Genomic DNA, 12,182 nt, shown 5'->3' with positions numbered 1-12,182 from the left:
AACTTTCTGCATTTTTACATTAAAAAAACCCTCTTTCTGTATAATTTATAAACATGAAACACACACACACACACACACACACACACACACACACACACACACACACACACACACACACACACACACACACACACACACACACACACACACACACACACACACACACACACACACACACACACACACACACACACGCGCTGATAATCACTACACACTACCCATTATACACTCTAAAATATGCTGGGTTAAAAACAACCCAAGTCGGGTTAAAAATGGACTAACCACTAAGCAATTGGGTTGTTTTAACCCAGTGAATGGATTGTTTTAACCCAGCAATTGGGTCGTTTTAACCCAGCGGTTGGGTTAAATGTTTGCTTAAAAGAACCCAATTGCTAGGTTAGTCCATTTTTAACCCGACTTGGTTGTTTTTAACCCAGCATATTTTAGAGTGTAGGCCCACAAGAATTTGAGATTTTTTGTTGTTGTTATTTTTATTTAGGCTACTTGTATTTATTTGTTTTTATTAGTATTGTTATTTTAATTATTACAAATTACCATCATTATATCACAATATAATGATATATTGATTTATATCATCAATATATTACTATATTTTTAAAGTCTTTTTTTAGAAGACCAAACCTATACCCTTTACAGAGTCATTTGGCAACTAATTTACTTTGTGTCATTTTTAGATTTATTTATTTATTTACTTTTTACAAATGAGCATCATCACATCTGTGAGATTGTATTATATTTTTGGGGATGTTTTTTTGTGTGTGTGTGTGTGTGAACAAGACACACACAGACACACAAAAGCTTTTTTCTTGCTCAGTTTCCCTTTAACTGACTCCAGGTTCCAAAAAACACACCCTGTTTCTAGTTAGAAGCAGACATACACTTCTGTGCCAGAGTCTGTAATTTATTTTCTTGTGTGAAAAGAAGCCCTGTGTTGAAGTATTTTTCCAGGTGACTGGGGGCTTCAGAGAGAAACAGCATCTTTTAAATAAATGGAAACCATGCATTGTGGTTTACTGTACCAGCACTTTTATAGTGAATTGATTGTAATAAGATTGATTGACCATATTTTAGAAGGTCCATATTTTAGACAAAAACATTCATCTAATCTGCAAAATTCTTGTAAATTGTGCAGGCAGCAATTCATATATTTTATTTTCTGAATTAGCCATTGTACACTTAATTGTTGCATACATATTTGCATTGAATGTATTTTTTTTTTTGGTATGCTCTATTTTTTATTTAAAAAAATGGCATTTGTACAGCTAAAAATTTAACTTTAAGGGTCATGGTTTTGGAAACTTTTTGGAGTTAAAATGACCATCGAGAATAGTGCCATCTATTGGTTACGTGTCAGTATTTATTCCCGCTCTTGATTCAGTAGAGGATGTTTATTTTATTTTATTTAGGATTTATCTTTAGACACATGCACTTGTTTTGATGACTTTTCACTCATAATCTCTAGATCTGACAGCATGGTTTGGTTTCTGCTGCACAGTAAGGTCACAGTCAGAGTTCAAATTTCTCTTTATTCACTCCAAACAAGCAGCACAAATAAATATTGACTTCCAGGGAGATGCTGTCCATGTTAAAGCACTATGAAGAGAGCACTTTCCCGCAGAATAAAACTGAAAGTTTAATGGGCCCTTCAAAACACACTCCCCTCACACAGACAAGCACTTAGTAGGGTTGTGATGTGTCACGTCTACTTATTTATGAGGATCCAAAGTGCATATGAAAGGAGAGGTACATGAATGTATTGATTGGAATGATAGTAAATGTATTTGTGAGGTAATACAGTTGCCCTCTTAAATCAAAAACATTTTCTGTCTCCTTCTCTAAACTCAGCCACATCATCTGCAGCGTATCACAGTTGGTCTTTGACACTACAACCACTGCCATAACCGGCCAATTTGCATGGGTAACACTTTACTTGAAGGGGTGTGCATAAGATTGACATGATACCTTCATAATCATGACATGACATGTCATGAATATGAAGGAGTTTTTATGCATGTTTATGAGAACTGTCATTAAGTGTCATTCGCTCAATTGTCATTTTTAAAGAAGTGATGAATTGAGAAATCAACTTTCCCTTGAGCCTTAGATATATAAAAGTTCATTGTGATATAAGAATATTCAGAGCTGAAAACTTCCTTGTTAGTCAAAGAAAAGCTTTTATTGACACCAGGCCCAGAAAACGCCCATGTCCCGGGGATGTGCGTTGTTCACTCTCTTGACTTGATATTTGACGAAAAAATACAACCGTGGAAGTTTTTGGTGTGTGTGTGTGTGTGTGTGATGCACGGTTCGCGCTTATATCCACCGATTGGGCAGGCCAAGTAATGTAAAATAACATTCATATTAATTGCTGGTGCATGAGAGATAAATCATTGTGTTTGTTTGATAAAGACATTTTGCGAGCCCTGGGGGACAAATCATTCCGGTTGCCACTTTCAAAACAATGCCTCACGCGTACTCACCGGGGAGCCGAAGCTCATTAAATATGCAAATCTTATCCAATCCTAGCCGTGGGCGTTTACTTCCAAGTCTTCAGTGCGGCACGCCCAATAAAACGAGCGTGTCTTGCAGGGCCGTGCAGAGAGTTCGTCAGGGGCAGGGGCTCAAATGTAAAAAAGGGGCAATATGTAAATATATAGCCTATAGCTATATATATATACATGTGTGTATATATAGCCTGCATTTATTTAATCAAAAATACAGAAAAAACAGTAGCCTAATATTGTGAAATATTATTACATTGTGTTCTTTTTAACTTTTTATTAATCAAAGAATCTTGAAAAGAGTATCAGTTTCCATCATTGACATTAAATCCTCATATTAGAATGATTCCTGAATGATCATGTGACACTGAAGAGTGGAGTAATGATGCTGAAAATACAGCTGTGATCACAGGAATAAATTATATTTTAAATTATTTTAAAATAGAAAACCATTATTTTAATATATTTCGCAATATTGCTGTTTTTTATCAAATAAATGTAGGCTTGATGAACATAAGAGACTTATTTCATAATGCTGCATAATATTCAAAAATAGTATAATAAAGTCCTTTCACGTAACCATTTCGCCAGTCACTTGGGTTTTCTTAACTTTGATAGTTTCATAAATAAAATAGTAATAGTAAACGGTGTATCAATATACATAAAAGTGAATTTAACACTACTTACCATTAATGCGACTTTTGCTGCTGTGGTTTTGTGCAGGGATTTGTTTGTTGTTTGTTAAAATCCATTTTGTCAGTGATGCAATTTATAAAATGAGCCAAACCGCAGGAAATTGTTCCACAAACGTTAGTTCGTCTGTCCATGTAATTTTCAACCGATTTATGAATAAGAACAGAAAATTACCGCTTCACATCGCCCAATGGAATTTGAACTTGCTTTGCCAGATCACGATTGGTTGTTGTATATACATGACAAACGGGCATTGGTGAATTGTGTAATACTTTAAAATATATAGCTAATACATATAGCTTTGTAATTAAATCAACACATTAGCTCTGATTATCGATATAAAAAAAATATTGGTTTACTTTTTTCCCGTAAGGCCACACACTCTCTGAAAGGACCATATTTGGCTCGAGAGCCGTTTCCGAGCAGTGGAAACTCAGCAGTCAATCAAAACGCACGCGACCCATAGCAACGCGTTATGACAACGCCTCAACAGAAATTGTCCGACTTTTGAGCCGTTCGTTACTATTGTATACATTGTCATGTTATAATAATCACATTTATTTAGTTTTATTAACCACAATATTATCATTGATATCTGTCTGAGAGGGGCACTTTTGATTCATTTTGAAAAAGGGCAGGGGCTCGAGCACCCAAAGCCCCCCCCTCTGCACGTGCCTGGTGTCTTGAGCAAGCCTGTAGCACTCCTCTCAGAAACTGAAGCCTCCACGCCTCGATCGCCCCCAGGTGGTTGGTCCCAGTATAGCTCATAACACCCGCCCCTCCGTGTTTTCTATGGACGAGAGACAAACTAAACAATCAAATTACACTTCAAATATTTTTTTTCAAAAGTTGACTTGTCATCGTAGGCCGTTTTTATCACGATGATTTCATTTCATGTGATCGTTTTTTAAATATGTTTCGTTTTAGTTAGTTATTTGATGCTATAAAAACGTGCGGGGGTTGGGGGGGGTTGACGTCGTGATTGACAGCTGAGATTGACGGCTTCTCTGAGTGAAGTTGTCACTGAGGCACTAACAGACTTTTGGGGGGGATTTTTGGGAGGAGATTGGAGCTTTAGCTTTAATTTCTACATTTCCATAACTGTTTATTTCACACCAACATAATGAATCGTTCTTCATCTGCGAGAGTGTGGGTGGGCTTTTGATATCGCGGCTATACTTCCTGCTCTCTACTGCGCAGACTCCGGTCCCGAGATGTCAGCGCCATATTAAGACCTCCGGAGGCTTCATGTCACATGGTGTTTTGGTGATGGTTCATGTTCATTGTTCCTTATTCATGTTTTAGTTTATCATGTTCTTGCTTTGTTTTAGTGTCATGCACTTCCTGGTTTTGTCATGTTTCAGTGTCATGTGAATCCCATGCCCTCATGTGATCTTGTGTCTTGTCCTGTCATTGGTTCATTGTCTCATCACTGTTCACAGGTGTCACTTGTCTTGTCATTAGTCTGTGTGTGTATTTAAGCCCTCATGTTTGCCATGTGTCTTTGTCAAGTATTGAATGTTATAACCCGCTGTCGGTGAGTTTTGTTATAGTTAAATGCCAAGTCCTTGTTTTGATTTATGTTGAGATTTATGTTTAATTGTGAATAAAACTGCACTTGGGTCCTTCAACTTGCCTCCAGTGGATCTACTTGTTACACTTCAGTTACTTCAGCAGAAGCCAATGGCGTTTTCCATATTTTTTTTACAGTCTATGGTCTTGAGAGAGGCTCAAAACCATGGCAGAAAATAGCCTATTACTTATTCATTATGATGTTTTTGAATGTAAAAACCACGCGGACGTCACAAGTAGACCTCAGACAACAGTATACACATTTTTAAAAAGCCAGTTCATGACCCCTTTAATGCAAAGGTGACATTTGAGATGTCTTAGTTATGACAACTTGGGACATAAACCAATACATCATAACCTGTCAGTGTCTTTGTCATGACAACTTGACATTACCAACATAACATAACATGTCATAAACATGACATAGCAGATGAATTATCAAAATTAAGAAACGACTTAGCTTTATGGGTTAACATTACATTAAACGGTAATGTGGTTGGTTTTGACGTTGGCAGTCATGAGCCATTTTAATGTCATTAATTTTTTATGACCAGTTTTTTTCAGTGGTACAAATTGAATTTGTCATTAAAATGTCATTAAGTGTCATACTCTGTCAAAATATTTCATAACAGTGTCATGAATATTTTTCTTGACCTAAGCTATGGCGTCATAGAGGAAATCGTACTGAGTCATTAAAAAGTCAAAATGAAAGAGTGGCACCACTGGTTAGGTGTACGCCATTATGATGGAGTCTTAGCTAGACTTATCCATGATGAAAAAAAGCATTTCAAGAAAATATAAATGTGTGGGATGCTATAATTAACTGTTTTTGCAGTGATATGGACCAAACGCTGCATGGCTTAACCCACTATTGTACTGTTTTCATTTAAATTTGTGTGAATCAGTCTCCAAATGCAATAAAATATAATTTTATCCATTTTAATTATTATTATTATTATTGGATGATTGATTTTATTTCTCGAACACCTATTCATATTTTAAGACATTTAAAAAATTGTCTATTATCTGAAAAATATTCATGACGCTGTTATAAAATAATTTGACAGAGTATTAACACTTAATGACATTATAATGGCCTCAGTCAACATCAAAACCAACCACATGACAGTTTAATGTTAACCCTATAAAGCTAAGTAGTTTCTTAAATTTGATAATTAATCTGCTATGTCATGTTTATGACATATTTATGACAGGTTATGTTGTCCAGGTAATGTCAAGTTGTCATGACAAAAACACTGACAGGTTATGATGTATTGGTTTATGTCAAGTTGTCATAAAGACATCTCAAATAATGTCATCTTTGCATTAAAAATGACATAATTGAGCGAATTACACTTAATGACAGTTATAAACATGCATACAAACTCCTTCATATTCATGATTATGAAGGTGTCATGTCAGTCTTGCACACCCCTTCAAGTAAAGTGTTACCCAATGTATTACATTTCTACAGTAGTAAATTATCAACACAATTTTTAGTGGAAACTTGGCTAGTTTTAACTAGCTAATTCAATAAATGCTACTTTGCTAATTGGTAACACAATGCTTTGATAGCATCAGCATAGTTATTAACCTCCCGGAGCTGTGTGGAGCACTTTTATGATGGATATACTTTTATGGACTTTAAAACAGAAACAGCCAATCACTACCATTATAAAACTTGGAAGAGCCAGGACATTTTTTTAATATAACAATTGTACTCGTCTGAAAGAAGAATGTCATATACACCTAGTATGACTTGAAAAGACATTTTTGAAAACTATCGCTTTAAAATGGGTCGTTTTTATGAACTCAAAAGAAAAAGGAAGTTCAAAATACTCATAAAAGTGAATTTGATTGAACTAATTTGTTTCATTTGAGTTGGCTCTACTCAAACCAATTAATTATTTTGAGCTTTAGGTGTTTAAGTGTTTTGGCACAGTAGTTTTAGCCAGTTTTGAATGTGAAATAAACTGCTGTGCCAAGCTGAAAGTTATAAGGAGAACTGTACAGAGTTTTGAAAATGTGACCGAAGTATTAAAAATGTGTCCAAGAGAATGTAAACAACTGTAAGACTGAGTAGGTGTGTCCAAGCATAACTGGTACTGTACCTGGGCCTAAAATATCTCATGCGTATCATATTTCATAAGACACTGTAATCAAGATGGACTAAAACCTAAAATGAAATCCTGGTCTACTTCAGGGAATCACACATTCCTTGATAAATCACGCAGACACAAACTATTTGCAGATGTGTTTCTTTTCAAAACAGAAATTGTTTCTTTTTAATGTATCATCGTGTAAGACTTCATTTACAAATCAAATTACAGCGGTTGTACAGAAGTATGAATACACCAGATGAAACAACATCGCTGTAGGAGCGCTGCAACATTTCAAAAACAGCATAAAAACGTTATCCAGAGAAAAGTAAGGCACCGACTGAATCGGTGGGTATATAGGCAATTCATTGAAAGCATTTTGAGAATAAAGTAAAACAGCAAAATAAAAAGTATCAGGAAATATAAACATACAATGTTCAGAACATATATATGGTGTATATGTTTACACAAACATGTATATGTTTAAAACGGTTTTTAGTTGGAACACACCTTGTGAAAGTTGAAGGTGTCAGTGGCATGTTAGACCTGAATCATGTTGGGACACAGAGAGAGCACAGGGAGAGTGTGCTATGCTTTTTTATGCTGGTGTTTATTGGTTCTGTAAACTGAACAGAACCTCTGTCACTGAGCTCAGAATAAGATGGGTTCCTAAAATGACCATCACTTGTCTCCTCACAGACTTCAGCAGAGTTGTGGAAAAGCCTTATGGGAGAGGAGCTGTGAGCTTTTATCAGGCACTGGTAGGACTCATTCACACACATAAAACATAAGAGAAAATGCCGTTTCATCTGTCAAGCTGTAAAGACACGACTGTCCTCAAGACACCTTATCAGATCAGCAGAGCGTTTGCTTTGCATACCAGTGTCTGTTCAGGCTAAAGTAGTTTGATAATATTTTCTCGCTCCTAGTAAAATGAAAATGCTGTAGTATACTAACCCTCATGTTGTTCAGACCCCTTATTTATTTATTTTGGTTTTTTCAGTTAAATATGATATTTTATACAAAACAACAGCTTGGACCTGCCATGATCCCAAAAGGACAAGTATGTGTCTTTTAACCCTGTGGTTCTCTTTGGTCATTTATGACCGGAAAATTTTCTGTTTCTAAATTTTAAAAATCACTGCTTCATCGGAATGATATGAAACTTGGTGACTTTTCTAGCATTAGGTAAGTAAACACACAAAAAAATTGGGGCCATGATTCGAGCATGCTAATTGTTCGTTAAAAAAAAGTAGTGTTCATTGTCTTCGGTCCGACCATAGGAAATGAATGGGAAATCAGCACAAACACAAAAATTCTCAGAATATTTGTATGTACAATCTACAAATCGGCCACGATACTGAAAAAAAGTACACAGCAGTAAAGGGGTGACACTCTTAAAACATCAAGAGTGTGATATTGACACATCCACTCACACACACACACACACACACACACACACTTATACACACACACAGACACACCTATGAAAAACTGAACCTATGAACCACATTTAGAATAAAAAAAAATCACAGCTTCATCAGAATGATATTTAATTAATGTAGGGCATGATTCGAGCATGCTAAGTGGTCGTAAAAAAAATACTACTTGTGCTCTTCCGTCAAAAATGACCACCATAGGAAATGAATGGGAAATCTGTAAAAACACAAATTTACAGAAAAAAATCTATATTTCTAACAAACAAAAACAATATCTAAAACTTTATAATAAATAGTCTTTGAGACTTTTTAAATATATATTCAAATCCATCCATCCATCAAAAAAAAAAAAAAAAACATTAAATATGTTCAAAAGAGAACTAGGGAATTCTCAAGCCTCTCCATAGAGACCTCTATGATTACACCCATGGTTGCATGATTTCTTAAATAATTCCAAAAGAGGGCGCTAATCTGCCTTCAAATTTTTTTTTTTGAAGGCCTAGTCTCTATTTTAACCTGAAATACTGCAATAACAAAACATAAAATAAATTGTATAATTTTCAATGGCAAAAATAGACCATAATTATTGCATAAATATAAAAAAATACCATCAATTCATCTCAAAATACAAAATTTAAAAGAAAACAATATTATTGAAGAAAAATAAATTTTATTGGTTTTACTGCAGTGGAGGAAGTAAAATTTTTAGGGAAGACAACCAATGCAACCCCTAAACAAAGAGCACCAGAGGGTTAAAGACATACACTATTGTAAAAGTTTGTGGTCAGTACGTTTTTTTGTTTTGTTTCAAGACATAAATACTTTTACTCAGCAAGGATACGTTAAATTGATCAAAAGTTACAGCATTTACTTTTACATGGATACAACAAAATCTATTTCAAATAAATGCTATTTTTTAAACTTTCTATTCATCAAAGAACTCTAAAATAATGTATCAAAGTTTCTACAAAACTTAAGCAGCACAACTGTTTTCAATATTGATAATAATATTAATTGTTCTTTCTGCACCAAATCTGCATATTCAAATGATTTCTGAAGGATTTTGTGACTGAAGATTGGAGTAATGATGCTGAAAATTCAGCTTTATGGTCAAAGGAATACATTACATTTTAAAATTTATAAATATAAAACAATTCTATTCTTTTAAATTGTAATAATATTTCACAATTGCAGTTTTTACTGTATTTTGATCAAATAATTACAGCCTTGGTAAGCATTACAGAGACTTCCTTCAAAAACATAAAAGAACATTTATAATGATATTCATAATTTGAATAATGTTAAAAAAATTGTTATAGATTTGTGTGTGGAACAGTTCATAATTTAAGTCAATATTCACTGATAATCCGTCAGAACTCTCAAATGTCATTTGTGCTTTTATTCAATAAAAAAATGGCACTTCTACACATGATGAGCTCTGACAGAGGGGACGACTATCAGTGAACAATGACTTACATTTTGGTCTGTTCCATACAAACTACTGTATAATTTCTTGGAAACATTTGTAAAGTAGCACTGAAGTCATATTCTGACACAGAAGTCAGGACCTTGCAAGTATAAATCATGTTTGTTGCATGGAAAAAAGTACAGCTCGGACATTCTGCCGTACATCTAAATATGTGTTTCATGGAATAATACAAGGTTAGAACAACATGAGAGTGCATAAACGACAACAAAAGGTAATTTTATGGAAACTGTCCCTTTAAAGAGGGACAGGTCCGAAGCTGGGAGGGTTCAGCTTTAGGGACTGTAGGCTGGGAGCACCATAACATATTTAACTAAAGGTACAGTCAGATTCTCATTTACAGTGGGAAAATAATTTGGAAACCATATCTGCATGAGGCAACAGTGCGCCAAGCCACTCATAAAACTGTCACAAGTGAGACATAACAGCCTCTTTATGTCAGTTTGTGACACAGCTGTTTTCTAGTCATAATGCATTTAACATCCTACATTTCAACATTCTGTATTATGTCATCGTGATTTTGACAGCTGTGGCATTTTCTCAGGCTTAATGGTTGACAATAAAATTTTGGGACTATCTACTCAGTGTGCCAAGAAGGAACTGAGAACATCTCCCAGCGTGAGAGAGAAAGCTCAGCCCAGCTGTGCGTTTTGTGGGAGATATTGTCCAGTTGTGGCTCTCTGAGGACCGTCACACTATGACCCTTTCACAAGATGTGTTTCATGACTCCATTATGTGCCTTAAAAATGTGCTTAATTCAGGCCTTACAAAACATACCAGCTCAGAGTTGAGCTACTTGCCATATCTGACCTTTTTCTTCTTTTTTTTTTTTTTGAGGGGATTAAACAGGTTCATACATCACCACCTGAAATGGCGGCATCAGCAGAGCTAAGATTACATGTAACAGTATGCAACATCACACAAACTACACCCTATTGTTTCACACATACTTTTTTTCTATCAACCTGCAACGTTAACAGGAAAGAGGGTTTTTTTGTTTTGTTTTTGAACATTTATCTTGTCATAGTTTGAAACTGCACATTGAATGAGTGACACATTCACTAATAAAACAGCTCTTTTAACCAAAGAGTACCAAATATCAACTGAACTGTGAAAGTAGAACAACGTCTACAACTCCATACTGCTCACAGAGCTTCGTACATTTACCAAGAAAGTGAGTCCATTTTCTCAAATATATAGATACAAAAATAGATCAGCAAAATCTATGTGCTGTTTACAGTACGTAACAATCACTGAGTGAGTTTGACCATCGCTCAAGAAAGGAAAGAAACTAGTTCAAGACAGATTTCACAGGTTGACCACACAGAGATCAGGACACTTGTAAAGAGAGAGCAAAAGCGCTGAGAAGGTTTCTCACCATCATGTACTCCAAACATCCTCACAGTTTCATTACTGGTCCTCTACAGGACATTCAGCCAGAGCACTGGCGGTCTGTATGTTGAGTCTCAGGTACTAAAATTCAACATTCAGGATCATAAGATCACACAAATTCAATACAAAAGATAAGAGGGAACAGTCTTTTGTTAAAGTATGGCGTTAACTTGCTGTAGTGCAGCCTTCATTTCGCCACATGTTAAATGGTTTCGTAAGGTCTCATGGCTCTAAAGTCAAAGTAAGAGCTGATGAGGCATTTGCACATTGTCTTCCTCATTTTTTAAATCCCATTTGTCAAACCTTAGCATTGGCGTGTCTAGGACATTGATTTGGTACCAGCTAAAGTCAGCTAAGTCAACAAAGTGTTTACTGTACTACACAGGCCTAGTCACACCAAGGACATAACTATAAAGTTCGAATAACCGTTCTCATTCAAAGTGTCAACACAGTTAACGATAACGAGGGATGATATTGTTGAATTCACTTTCAGCAAGATTTTTTTTTCTAGCTGATGAATGATAAAAACATTGACAGCCAATCAGAATCCACACAACTTTGACAAGCTTGAGAATTTAAAGGAACACGCCAACTTTTTGGGACTTTGGCTTATTAACTGTATTCCCCAGAGTTAGATAAGTCCATACATTCTCATCTCCGTGCGTACCATAACTCTGTCTGAAGCAACCCCCCGCTAGCCTAGCTTAGCACAAAGACTGGAAGTATATGGCTCCAGCTAGCCTACTGCTAAATAAGGGACAAAATAACGCCAACATTTTCCTATTTACATGTTGTGATGTGTATAGTCACAGCGTGTACAAATAACAAGGTTACATGAGACACAGCCATCTTATAAACGTATACATACTGGGGACTATATTCTCAGAAGGCGCAGCACTGCTCTACTTCTGCGGAGTGTTTTGCTCGCAGCACCTGAGAAGCCCTGCGGTGAAGAGGAGAGAGTTCGCTCAGAGTTGGA

This window comes from Gobio gobio, assembly GCF_949357685.1.
Source record: "Gobio gobio genome assembly, chromosome: 18".
Taxonomy (NCBI): Eukaryota; Metazoa; Chordata; class Actinopteri; order Cypriniformes; family Gobionidae; genus Gobio; species Gobio gobio.
Note: the sequence above shows the minus strand (reverse complement) of the source record.